At 28.1% G+C, this 14,931-nt stretch overlaps 1 protein-coding gene across 2 annotated transcripts in view; it reads right to left on the bottom strand.

The window, feature by feature from the left end:
- Window positions 1-14,610, bottom strand: part of LOC132940851 (octopamine receptor-like) — a 170,964-nt gene extending 156,354 nt beyond the window's left edge. Inside the window, exon 1 of one of the 2 annotated variants that reach the window (XM_061008643.1) lies at window positions 14,180-14,610. The gene's annotated coding sequence lies outside the window, so the exon portion shown is untranslated. The remainder of the gene's footprint in view (window positions 1-14,179) is intronic. The other variant, XM_061008641.1, reaches the window with a different exon arrangement.
- Between the last annotated feature and the right edge of the window lie 321 nt (window positions 14,611-14,931).

Raw genomic sequence — 14,931 nt, 5'->3', positions numbered from 1 at the left:
TTTAGAAGATAATTTTTGGTAAAATGGCAGACTTTCGTTATTCATATACCTACATAATATACAGCATTCTATACCAAAAGTTTCTCTGATATTTGTATATTTTATTTTATATATAAAGCTTCCTGAATGTTTGCTTTCATTTTAATTAAATAACGAAGATTATTTTAAAATTTAAGCTTTTGCTTGAAAGTCAGATAAATTCTTAATTAATTAAAAAAAAAACCTGAACATTTTTAAATTAGGTACTTGGGATACCTATGTATTATTATTCAGCCATAATTTAATTGCAATGTTACAATATTAATATGAAATAAAAACACAGAAAAAACTGTTTTATTTTGAAATTAGCGTTTTTTATAGTGTTACTGGATGTGTTTTTTCCGAAAATGTTTTGCTCGGTTTTCAATAACCCGACTGGTGATTCACAATAGGGTTATATTCTGAAATTACATTATGTGATAATGAAAATATCACTCTTTATTTATAAGCCATTAAACCCAGAAAAATATAACAGTCCAAAATTGGATATACATACATAATACAGATGTGTATCGAAATGTGATTCTTCTCATTTGTTAAATAATAATTTATTATTATGTATGTATACTATTTTGTACCAGTATAGCTATCTCGAGAGGAGGAGGTAAAGGGGTAAAATAAAAAATCAATTATTATCGTCTTAGAGTTATTAAACGGTATCTATTCTCTATTTTACATTTTTTGAATTCTGAAATATTTTTAACTAACCAGACAATAATAAAAAATTCATAATATGGAGACTAATAAAACATTTTTTATAATAATAACAATATAGTTGATAGTAGTTCTTACTGCCATAAAACATACAAAACACTAACAGTCTAATTTACAGTCGTTTTTATAAGAGTAGCCATAATATAATTAATAAGTTTACTCAAATATCATTAAGTGGGTAAATTATTAGTCAGCCCAATAAAAAAAATAAGGTAAACATGTGTTGAAGTATACTATACATTTAATGCTCGTAAACTAAATAACTTATATTTTAATTAACCGAGATATTTTGTTATTACTTACGTAACTTTACGCGATATTTACGTAACATACTATCTATTATCCAAGGTTATTATATTATTATTATTTTAATTGGTTCTTTTTAAGTTTTAACTATATCCTACAGTATATTAACTTTCATGATCTAGAATTTATTACAAATTTACACATGATAATATTGCTGTTATACTCTATAAGCAACTACTATTGAAAACAATAAGTTAAGTTTTTAAACAGTCATCCATCGATAACAATTTTTGTTTTGAGCTTGGCAATTTTTTTTTGTTTGTAGGGGGGGGGGGGGGGTGAACAATTGGTTGAAACACGTTTGTATGTGTGGCAAGGATTTGTTGCTATTTGTTGCTGCAACCCCGGGTGGTCACCCATCCGGGAGCTAGTAACACTGGCCGATACGTACACTTAGAGTGTTTCCGCAGTTGAGTGTACGGACCGCGCCACACCAAGCCATTAACAATAAAATTATACAATTATTGAATAATGATTGACCTCTTCGCAGGTGATCTAATATCGATAGGTACAAAGTTTAATTCGCAAGACGGATCGGTCGACCTTTAATAATATTATATATAAAAAATATTTATAGAATTGTATTCAAAAATATAAAAATAATATTATTAATTATTAAGTTGATTTTATTTTTAAAATTATGAAAAAAAGAATAGTCATTAGTTGTGTAATTTATAGTTATTTTGAATTACTAAAACAAAAAAAGGTCGACTATACTCGAATTTAAGGGGGGGGGGGGCGTAGAATAAAAAAAAAAGGTTGGGAACCACTGATCTAACCGATATTAACTCCTATAGAATAATTAATAACAACACGATGTATTTGTGTTTGCGTAATTATTTTAACACGGCGTTATAGATAGGCAATTCGGGTACACCAACGCCACGATTTCATTTTCACAGTATCTTACAATATCTTACAAGGTATATAATTATTTTTCTTTTAATCACTACCGACGAACCACATAAAAATAATATCATTCACAGTGTGCACATCTCGTTAACGACACATCACTTCGCAATGTATATTTTCACATTTTCATCGTCAAAACGACGTCGAGTACGCCGAAGTTTTATCTGCGAACCATAGACACGTGAAGTTTTTCGTATCAATGCGTCAAGACCAGAATTGTTTAGCAAACGCAGAACTATAATAATATCATTTTTTTTTCGTCATGTCTGACATTATGTATCGGCTTCAATGACATTTCTATGAAAATAATAAGATATCGGTGAGGATCTCAGTGGCGTCAATAAAATCTAAATATTCAATGATTATTCTGTATAATACGAATTGAGTTATCTTAGCCGGTCCTAACTATTTCGTATTTTACTTTTGCCGTAGACGAATTTAACCTTCGTTGCAGTCGTCAAACGGGTTATCTAATCAAACAATTTATCCAACTGGCTAGAATGTAAAAAATACAAAAGTTTTTATGATGTCACATTCGATTTGGTAATTAAAAAGTAGTATTTATTATGCAATAAATGTGATAAAATATTTAGTTTTTGATTCGGCTTTTAGCACAAAATGTAGTATAGAGCAATATGGTTGCTGATTAACGGTACATTATAATGTATATTTTTCATAATGGTGATCGTTTAAATACCTTCATATAGTGTAGAGCATCGCTGAAATAATTTTATCTAGATGAAAATAACTATACCTTCTTAGATAAAAAAATATTTTTAAAAATAATTTAAAGTATGTATTTACCTACCTCTCAAAATAAAATGGTTATCTGAGATAAATAATTTCCAATTTTATTGTTTTGTTTTCGTGGGTGAAAAGGTGATACCTATTCTTTTTTAGCTTTTGCTTATTTATTCGATTTTATTTTCACATTTGCACATGTTATTACGTGTGTTCTACTGTAGTTATCTTGTAGTTTATTGTTCATTCTATGTAAACACCGTCGAGTAATCCGGTAATAGCAATTAATAGCATGTTATGAAAGTTTTTAATTGTATAAATATCATCAGTATTTTATGCAGACCATTGTGATTACCTCCTTTTTATTACCTAGATAACTGTTTTAAGTGTATTACCTTAATAACTATTTTAAGTGTACTACCTTAATAAATGTTTTAAGTGTTAGCAAAATAATTTGTCAATTAATTATCTATTATTTTGCCCAGATAATGTAAGGGTCGTCTTTGTTCAATACTTCCTATATACTACATCGCTATGATGTATAATTCCTTATAAACAGTTTAACTAATGGTCTGAAAGCTCTCTATCACGATTGGGTACGACTTTGGGTCAAGAGTTCAGAACTCATTTTTACATACCACTTCAGCAGTAATAATGAAATTTCATGAATGTAAAACAAATACTTAACGACAATTAATTTAAATTATTTTAATTCTGTGGCCATAAAAATAGGCGTTTGTGTGTGTGTGCGTACGCTGTTGTATCCGTACATAAAAGATACATTTGTAATTGAAAATTGTACACTGAAACTACGTGCATCATATCATAAAATCTTCAGGTTACCCTATATAATTACAGTCGCGCTGAGTTGTATCTTGTATATCATAATATTTTGTATTATAGCGGAGGAAGAAAAATTGGAATCCAACGAAAACGCATCTACGATACCTCCGTCTTCCCTTAGTATTTGTTTCTTTATCATGTCTTTAAACGAATCCGTTGTGCCTGTGTCAGCTAACTGTCACGTTTTGAACGCGGTCCCGCAGGTTTTCTAATTTATTTATTTTTTACGATGTTGTTTTATTTGTCGTCGAAAATTTCTTTCTCCGCAATTGCGTGTGACGTGTTGGTCTCTCCGACACATAAACTCGTCGAAAGTGCCAATTTAACGGGATTTGCTTGCAGCATGCGTATTTTAAATATTAGTATAACGACAGCAAATATGAATTATTTGCCACGAGGACACGAATTCGATTTATGTATAATCGCGCATCGTATTCGCTCGTCAGGTACGATACAAATTATTATAAAACATGACGCTGGAACCGGCAGTATGTAATTGAAAAATATTCACAAACATAAGTATAATGTAGTGATATAATTATTCACATTGTTAATTTGGTAGTTAATAATTATTGCAATTTTTGCTGCGATTATATTAATATATTATGTTAAAAACAGTGGAGAATTTATAACTATAAAACATAATACATTAATGCAATCGTTAACAGTCGCTGTTGTAGCTGCTACCTAAAAAACAAATTTGGTAAATATTAACTTATAAATTATTGTATAAAGTGAGGAATTTTCATGGAGTACACTGTATTTTAAAAAAACTATGTTCCTAAAATGTAGGTTTTGATCTACTTTTAATATCCCAAAGGTGACATTTGTTGTATAAATTATTAAAATTCTGTATGAAAATGAATAATCTTCAACGAGTTTCTTAGAAGCAATTATATTATATGAATTCAACGCGTACTGAAATATCAAAAAGTTTTTCTTCTTAAACAAGCTCAAATATCGGTGTACCTATATCATATATTATATACTTGGGCATTCAATTTGTTTATCGATGCTGAAGTAGGTCTTCAGTTTAGTAGTTTTCTGATCTCTCTCGTTTGGTTGTATACGGAATGTCGAAATAATAATATACCTATATAATAAAGAATTTATATTAAATTCAACATTACAATTTATATTTTTTAAATATAAATGTAACAACAACTTATCGTACTGCCAGTGGATTATTGGCGGAAATCGCGGGGGATGGGGGCTTCGGAGAGTTTAGTCCTCCCAAAAAGTCCGTCAAGCCCCCTTCTTTTTTAGTTATGTAGGGTCGAAGCTCCCCCCTCCCGCTCACATTGATGTTAATAATGTTAGCCCCTCCTGCAATTTTAATGGCTTACCTCCTATGCAGTGGATTCTAAAATTATACTAATTGGACAGTTGTGAATTTTTCATCAGCAAATGAGATTTATCCTATATAAGTACATACGTTTCAATTCATAAAACTATTTATATTTTATTTATTTATTCATACAACATACGCAAGCGCACAAAGGGTAATGCTCAATTTGTGCAAGTCATAATGTTTGAATGAGTGACAGATTACATAAATAAAAAAAAATAAAGTAAATATAAAAAAAAAAATTTATATTCATTTAAAAATTAAAAAGTACACATATAACAACAGTGTTGATTCTAAAAGAGTATAGTAAAAACAATTATTGAAAAGAAAAAAAACTCATCAATATGTCAATATAAAAATTGAAATTCTTAACGAAAACAAACAATTTACATTATACGATATATTGCAAGTTTAACATAATACATCGGTGGTACAAAAATATTAAAATTGAAATCAATAACGAAAGTAAATGCAATGAGTAGGATAACCTAACTATATATATTTTTCGAAGATCGAAATAACAATCAAATAATTACACATATTTAAAAATATTGTTTAAAAAAGAAAGGTTCTATGTTTAATAATATTTATAGTCAATATAATTCATAAAAAATTGATGTTCAGAAGATGATACCACAATTGTTTCTATTTTACCAATGTTTGATTTGTCTTGTCTAAAATATAAATTGTTTCGATAAGCAATAGAAACTGCCCGCGAAAACATTATGGGTTCATTGCACAAAAAGTAGTTTAAAATTACACACAATACATAAATTATATAAAATATAAATTTTGTAAAATATTTTATCTTGTAAAGCACATAAAATTCATAATTAACCGAGCAATTTTTTATTAAAAAACTAATATAAACTGCCATTTAAAAACAGAGTATAGGCGCTGAACAAAAAGTGATTTAAAAATGTGCATGTAACATGTTATAAGACTTGACTAAGCCTATGTACGTAGCTCATTGTATAGATCACATGCAGGTATTGTTGTGGTTTACCACATTTTCGTATGGTCGTTGACTTAAAAGTTAAAAGACTAATTATTATGACACTGTAACTTTTTGTCATCAACTTTAAATATTTATAAAAATAAAAAATAACTATATTTTATTTTATTTAGCGATTACCTTAGTAGGTAGTTTATAGATTCTTACGAACAACTATTACACGTTACTATAGGTATCCTGAAAAAATTCAAACTTCAGTATATTTTTCAAAGGGTTTAATGATTTATACACAACAGATTAAATTAAAGTATTTTATTAGCAATGTATCGTAACACATAGCGTAGTACATATTATTGTAAATTATTGTACTTGGTCATTTAGAAACTTCAAATGTTTCAAAGCCAAAGCGCCATTGGCTTGTTTAATAAATGATGTAAAATCATTAGTCGAAACATCTTTGATGTCACAGTGTAAACGTTATTTTAAAATTAGTACAATTTTCGTGACTATTTAACGTGTCAGTTATTGAATTAATTAATTGAACCGGAACTCGTATTCGACTTTCGAGCAGTAAATCCAATTTTTATTTAAAAAATTTCACGCCAAATATTTGATTATAAAGGTTGATATATTTATAAAATTGTTAAGAGTTTATTGATGGATACTTTTTGTACGAATTTATATATTTATATACAGGAAAACATTTTTATTTGCCTTTAGTCATCTACTCATCTCTGATCTGTATGCATTGCAATACAACATTTACTTAATATATATCTAATAATGTGTTGTAATATTTAATAAGTTATTTCGGTAATTTTATATTTTTATGTTGTTTTTCTCGGCGCTTTTGAAAACTATTGAGAATTTTAAAATTTGACCTCCCGAATGCCCCAACTAGATTCAGTTTCCCGTCCCATCGAACAAGATACTGTTGAAGAAAATCAAAGCAGTTTTACTTCCCCAAACCGTGATGACCGTCACATAAAAAATAAAAAAATAAAATAAAACACATCATTGTAAAATCAATACATTCATCGCTCCGCTCAGAATCTAAAATAGGTAGGAAAGTGGATGTCGCTCTATTGTACAGTAGGTTACAAGTGTGTCATTGTAATGGATGGTGTTAAATTTGAATTCAATGATATAATACAGAGCTTGCAAACGTTATAAAAACGTTATATTTGACGAAAAAAACGATTGAAATTTGTAAACGTAATTAAAACGGAAAGTGATAATCAAAAATAATTAAATACTGCAAAACAAAATACAACGTTTAACAAAATATATTATGTATAATTCAACAAAACATAACTGTTGACAAAACATAATTTATAGAATATCACTAAACGAAAAATAACGCAAAATAAAATAATTTAAAATCCATTAATTATTTTTTTTTTTTTTTTGTTTTTCCCGGCGCTTTTGAAAACTACTGGGAATTTTGACCTCTCTAATGCACCAACTAGATACAAATTAAGCAATTTGATATTATTGCGTTTTCATGAACATTTTTAAAATATTAAATTTAATATTATATTAAAATTCACAATTTAGTTTAATTAAGTATCAAATTAACTTGCTTTAGAAAATATTTGTAATATAACTTATTAATATGCAATTAGGTGAACTAAATAGTAAATACAAGCAGTTATATCGATACATAAAATATTCTGCTATATTAATTTGTTTAAGTTAATTAAATATATTTTCTAGGTCAAATTTATGTTGATAAAATTTCATGTTTAAATTTTTAATTAAAATAATTTCAAAAAGTTAATACTACAATATTTGTAATTTCTCGATAATAATATCGATACATATCACATAAATCGATAATTTTAGGTCTTGTTTGAGCAAGCTAGGTATGTATTTGTTATATAATACTGTTTTTATAAAAAAAATTGCATGTTTACATAATATATGATACTCAAAAATAGAGATTTGTTCTATCTCATCTCTTATAAAACAAACTACATGATAAACAGTCCCTCTAATATTTTAATTAATTCTATTAATTTTGATTATGTTTAGCACGTCTTTTTTTACATATTTTTGTTGTTGTTATTTACCTATAAGTTTTTCTAATTTTTATCTGTATTTTTACAATCGTAATATGTATCTTTGCTTCTAACTCTGTTATATTTATGTTATCTTGCCGTATATCAGAGTTCACATACCACGTATAACTTTTACTGTGCTTGCGTTATAATATGTTATCGGGCTCTAGTAACTTGATATTGTAATATTTGATCTAGATCAAAAAGATAGTATATGGTACTTTTAAGAGGTAATTTTCTTATTTTTTTTTTTTGTAGTACCTATACCCCTAATCGTAACAAAAAACTGTAAAATGTTTGAAATTTAATCTAAGTGCAGAACACGAAATCGATATAGGTTATCTAATTGTGATTTATTCAATTAAAAACAGGTATACCTACTACAGAAGTTTTTTTTAAAAAGACTAATTTTAGTTCTATGCGGATGCGTTTTTATGTTTTTAAAATACGATGAGATATCACATAACATTTAAATTTATAAACATGATTAAATACTGCTTTGAGGTGAGTGAGGCATAGTTAGCTATACAGTATACACTATACAGTAAGTATATATTGTTATACTAGATGTAAGTATATATGTATAATTACATAATATTTTACGGGCGCCATAAAATATTATGAATGCAATTAAGAGGATACCGGGATACCCGGAAGTCACCATCTATCAAACGTGCAAGGAGCACATTTTACGTCCATAACAATTAATTTTGTTATTTTTAAAATCAGAGTGAAATGAGATATTATACGATTCAAGGTATGATTGTTATCCAAGGCATCTCGGAGTCTTTCATTGATATTTTAATTACGCGAGTTATAAACATCTAAAACTGTAATTTTATTTTGTACATAATATCAAAATTAAAATTCCATTAAAAGCCTCCGAGATGCCTTAGAAGAAAATTTTACCTTTAAATTGTATTACAGGTCAATCACTCTAATTTTTAAAATAACAGAGTAAAATGGATTGTCACGAACATACAGTTTATTACGTTCTTCGTTTTTAATGCTCTTAATATAAATTATGAAATACATTATCGTTTCCAAACTAGATTTGTCCAAATTACAAGAATGATGGGTAGTATTTTTAAATAGCATTAAAATAAAGCTGAATTATTTTCATAATAATATGCCTATATACTATTGGCTATTACGATTTTCCGGTTCCGCCATGTTAGTTTGGTTCACTTTAATATATGGACAGATGTTTATTTTGTATTCGAACAACTATCATCATTCATCGGATATAATATACAATATACTTGCCTCTGGTTAAAAGTTTGTTTGTTATAGAAATTCATTATTTGCGTCTAAACTTTATTCTATCCGAATGCATAAATAAGTGTCAACAGCTTCAAGTCGTATCCAATATATAAGAACTGTGGTTATCTCAGCCACTTATTGTTTTTTTTTAAACATTTTAAAATATTCTTCTGCCATTTGGAGACCTTGAAACAAGACGTTCGGTCGAAAAATTGAAGAAACTTCAAAATGATTTTTGTAATTCTAAAATACAGTCGTACATTGTATATATATTTTTTTATTTATATTGAAGAAAATGTATTTCATTTAAAATTGAAATTAAAAATAAAAAGTAATAGGTAGGTATAGTGTATAAACATACGAATAAATTATTTTCAATAATACAAATACATGATATATACAAATAAACCTATCAGTAAAATTAATTTCAAAGTCAGATTTAAGGGTTTATATTGTTTGAATCAGCAAATCGCTCATGCCACTAAAATCCAACCTGTCATACAAACATATAGGTACGTCCTGAAACAATGATTTAAATTTTATCCTATGACACTCTGTAATAATATTATTATAATTTTGCGTACAAATTTATAAATTTAAATAGATGATTGTATACTGGTTTTAATGCATATAATAATATTATTATGTATCTACTGACGTTTTAACAGTGTAAATCACGTGAAGTTATAGTCATATGATAATGTATCGTTAATAATATGATGCAATAGCCTATTATAGGTAGGTGATAAAACTTTTATTAATATCTACCATCTGTTACTTTACGATAATATTATTATGCGTTATAAAAAAAAATCTATTTAAAGTATGAAATCATTTTCTGTACAAGCCCCATCCCCCTCCCACACCTAGAACTCTGGACACTAAAAACGAACAGTATTTTTCCTGTCTCCAATATTTGGATGGTATACATCCAGTGTTCGGACTTATCTAGATAAATTTATCTAGATGAATACCTAGATAGTTATTTGTTCATCTTTTATCTTATCTAGATAAATAGTTACAAGGTATCTAAACGTTCATCTTAGATAATTTTTTTACTTATCTAAATAAATTTATCTAGATACATTTTTACTGATAAAAATTGTGAAATTGTACAAATGCATTTTTAAATATTTATACAGATTCTCAAACAAAGTTTATAGTTTATAAATAATGTAATTATTTATGTTTATACCATTATTATAATTATGTTCGTAGTGCCCAACTAAAATATACCTAAATTTAAAACCATTTAAAAAATAATTGTATTTTTTTTTTATTTAGACAAAAAAGTATTTATCTTTATTTTTATCTAGATAAATATGAGTTGAGTTATCTTTTATATCTATCTAGATAAAAAAAAATACTTATCTAATCCAAACACTGTATATATCTATGATGGGTGTTCGTTTATAGTGAAACGATTATATTATATTATATTATTTCTAACCTAACTTTGAGATTCTATGACAATTAATTTATATTTGAACGATTTTATTGCTACGTTTCAAATGTAATTATTTAAGAAGCGAACCATAATTCGACATAGACTTTTGTAGTAGTATATTTTGTACTCATGGCCTTTTAACCAAACCACTAATGGAATCCAACTACAAATAACCGCATTGTGTGCACGAGTAGTTTTTATTTTGTGACAGAACCGCGGCCATATGTAGGTACACTGTCAACAGAATACCTACAGCGCGGCGATCCGTTGAAGACGTATTGTATAGATAAAACCGCTTCGTTTTATCGAAATATTATGACGTCGGAAGAAAATTATTGTTTGCAGTCCGTCGAAAGCGTATTGTACATATGTGTGCTTGATATACACACGGACGTAAAAAAAAGAGCACTCACAGGAGACAGAATATTATTCGTGTAATAATATATATATATATATATATTATAAAGTAGGTATGCGCATGCACATTGAGGGACCCTGGGACCTAGTTCGATTGTATTGCAGACTTATCGTCTAAAATGGTACACAATATTAGGTATGTCGAACGTGTACTTTGCGAAATAAACTTTCACTTGAAGAACTTCGCGTGTAACTACAAGCTTATAATACTTTGTCTACAGATCATAAATTATGCTGTACCTAACCGAACATTACAACATATTACATTGTACGATGAATGGGATTTAAATACCAAAACCCATTACTTATGAATGTAATGTTATAATTTGCGTATACGTTACAAAGTTTTTATACATTCATTTTTCAATACTAACATGCATGACATATGTCACGTTGTTCGAGTAAGACGTAGAGCGCATGTGATTTTCTTTTGGAACGAATTTATTCTGAAACGATAAAATTACTCTCTTAGTCGCAAAAGTCGTAAATCGGTTCCAAATTGTTTATACAAATTGTATTATTTTTTAGGGACCAAATAGTATGATAATCAAGACGTCGAGTCAGGACGTATTTAATTTATTTACGAAAAAATGAGAAATCTTCATTAAAATCGACATCAAAATAAATGTCTATTTTAAACTCTAGAGAGGAATTAAACTTAATAATGTTAGTATGGAGTATTCAAAATTAAATTATATTTCAATCGTACTATAGTATCCTTACAAGTTACAAACATTTTTTTTAATTATTGTTTAGGTATTCTATAGGTATCTCTATTTGTACTGATTAATATTTAATACTATAATAAGTAATAACGTAAGATAATAACAATTGTTTATTCAGTTAATATCAATATTCAGTCGGTGTTTACATTTTCAATAAAACCATAAATTTAAAAGTAACTCGACACAAAAAGTTGTAAGCTTGACAATCATTTTTAATAATGTAATGATCATGTCGAATAAATATAAGAATATTTGGTATGAGAATATTATGATAATTGTAATTTAAAATCGTTGTTTGTTATCATTTTTATGTTATTGACATAAAAGACAAAACCAAGTTGCGTGCAACATATTTTAATACCATCATAATTTACAAAATAAATATTTAACCAGGCATGGAAGTTTTATTTTTATAGCTTATATTCAGATAATATCTTTGGAAGGATCATTATGAGAATGGGTTGAGAAGAGTGGTAAGACAACAGTTTCTCGAGGACCTAAAAATACCTAGAGCTCCAATGCACTAAAATTGCATATAATATTATAATGTATCTGAAAGTTTTTGGTATTATTATTTTCAAGTTTCGGTGGCCAACAATTACTATAATACAATATAACTATATTTATCAATTGGCTAAATGGTATTGAATGGTAATAATGGTAATTTGACCGTGGTTATAATTTTAACATAAATATAATATTTTTGTGCTGAGTTCAGATATTTTCATTTTTTAACCGACTTTGCGTAACGCTTTGTTTATGGCAATTAAACGAATAAAACGTAAAAAATACCTAATTCCCACTAGGGTATATAATATAAAATTGATTGGTACTTATTAATACACATTTTTGATTCATAAATTTTCTTCGAAGTGTAAAATATCGAGTAGCGTGTTGCATTTGTCATGTAGGTAGAGCTTTTTATATGTATACTATTATTATATATATCACTTCATAATAAACTATTTATTATTAAACTTCAAAACTATCATCAAACATAATTATTTAATTAATATATCAAGGACAAACCACCGTATAATAATTAAACCCAAATTGTATCACTTAAGTAATTGTAATTCGTAGGCCAAAACATGAGGCAAAAGCCAATGTTTTAGTATTTTATGTGATAAAAGCATACCTTGTTAAAAAGAGCCATGTAATAATATTATTATAAATTAAAAAACGTAATGTATATAAGATTGTAAAATTAAATAAAAATATTACCGATAAACTGTTAATTAAAAAGATCAAGCCTACGTGCTATCATAATATAATAGAATGAACAAGTGTGATTCTTTAGACAGAAATCGGGTTTAAATTCCAAATAATTAAATGGTAATTTACCTTGTTCAAAAAAATTCGTTTTGCACAATATAATATAATGATTCGTTAGTATATCTTGTCATATTTTTATCTTACAAATTGAATATTGATTCATCAATATCAACCAAAAGTGCTATTTTTCAACTTCTATTATAACTCACCGATATCCATAAAAATTGAAAATTTTCAAAAAACAGTGGTTAATTAAACATTCATAAGACAAAAGTTTCACATACTCACTCGGGTACAAGTTCACCACTATTTGAATTTTACGTACAAACATTTTTTTTATGTTACTTTATGTTACTAATCACAAATACAACAGAAAGTAATAAATAATATAAAAAGGTATGTAAAACGTTAAGCACGTATACACAACGCCGCCGTTAACTGCTACCTGGTTTCGATACTTTTATTATATAGGTAAAAGCCGTCCGACACATTGAAATCATTCGAATAATTAAAAATCAAATTGCGTTATGAATTTTCGTTATTACTTTTAATAGAACATTCAACACTGTCTATAATATTATAATACTCTATAGAGTACCTTTAGAGAAAAAAAAATATTTATCTACTAACACAACTTTACGTTTCGAGTTTTCTAAATATTTTGAAAAAAAAATCCTAATTTCTTCGAGCCCATGACCATCATATATTATTATTATTATTACAACAACAGCAGTAATTGTAAGCACTAAAATTATCGTTTCATATCTCGTCCGACATTTACGTTAAATTTGATCATTTTAAACTCTCGAATCGACTTGAGGCCATTCACCGCTCTCTGTACAATATAGTTGATTTCAGAACGGTAAAAATATGTTATGTATACATATTGAGTGTCTAAGACATTTAACTTTTTATTTGTGACTTATCCAAGTTACCCCAAACTAATCCGAGCACTGGGTATACGACATTATTATAGACGGATCGTTTGTGAATTGACGATAATCAGTTCTTCCTGTTCGACATTGTCATACATGACAAAGAAGAACAAAATTAAATAATAATAAATTAAATAACGATGGTTAAAAATATAAAAAAATGTCCGTTATCTCGGATGTCTGATGCTCGTACACATACCTCAGGACCGGCCGCAGTACAGTATCAGTTTGGCTTCACTTCATCGGACACCAAATCCGTCGAAAAATAATAATACTAATAATAATGAAACGATTTAATTAAAATATATTAACAACGATAACCAACAATCACGACATTAACAATGGGATCACGACTATTTGAATCTCGCGAGACGATCCGATTCGTCATTCGGTGGTTGTCGTCAGAGTTCCGTTCGCATCGGCGGACTGTAATCGACAGCGACAACGGTGGAGTCTATACGCTCGCCCAACGTGTTCGCGAGCGGCGCTTACCCTCGTCGTCGCCTGGCCCGACCATCGCCGAACGAATCACGATGGGGTGTGTGTGGGTGTGTGGGTGTGTGGGTGTGTGGGTGTGTGGGTGTGTGGGTGTGTTAGGTTCAGCAACACATTTTTGGTTGTATCTTGTACAATTTTCTGGTAATGTTTTGTTCTTTTACATTTTTTTATCGGAAGAAAGACTTACAAACCGTTTTTTTTTTTTTAACAAAACAATATTAATACGATGACATGTTATAAATTATAATAATAACAGTTGTACATTGTAAAAATAATAATACATTTTTTTTTAACCACTTTTTTACTAAATAAACAGGTACACCCATTAAACACAAAATTCATTGGACAAAACTGTGATTTGTTTTCAAAAAAATATTTCACAGATCGCGTCCATCGTCAGATTAAATTTTAAAGGTTATACGAATAGACCGAAAAATGAGTTTTGATTATAAT

This window comes from Metopolophium dirhodum, chromosome 3 (genome assembly GCF_019925205.1).
Source record: "Metopolophium dirhodum isolate CAU chromosome 3, ASM1992520v1, whole genome shotgun sequence".
Lineage (NCBI taxonomy): Eukaryota > Metazoa > Arthropoda > Insecta > Hemiptera > Aphididae > Metopolophium > Metopolophium dirhodum.
Note: the sequence above shows the minus strand (reverse complement) of the source record. Positions and strands in the feature narration are given on the sequence as shown.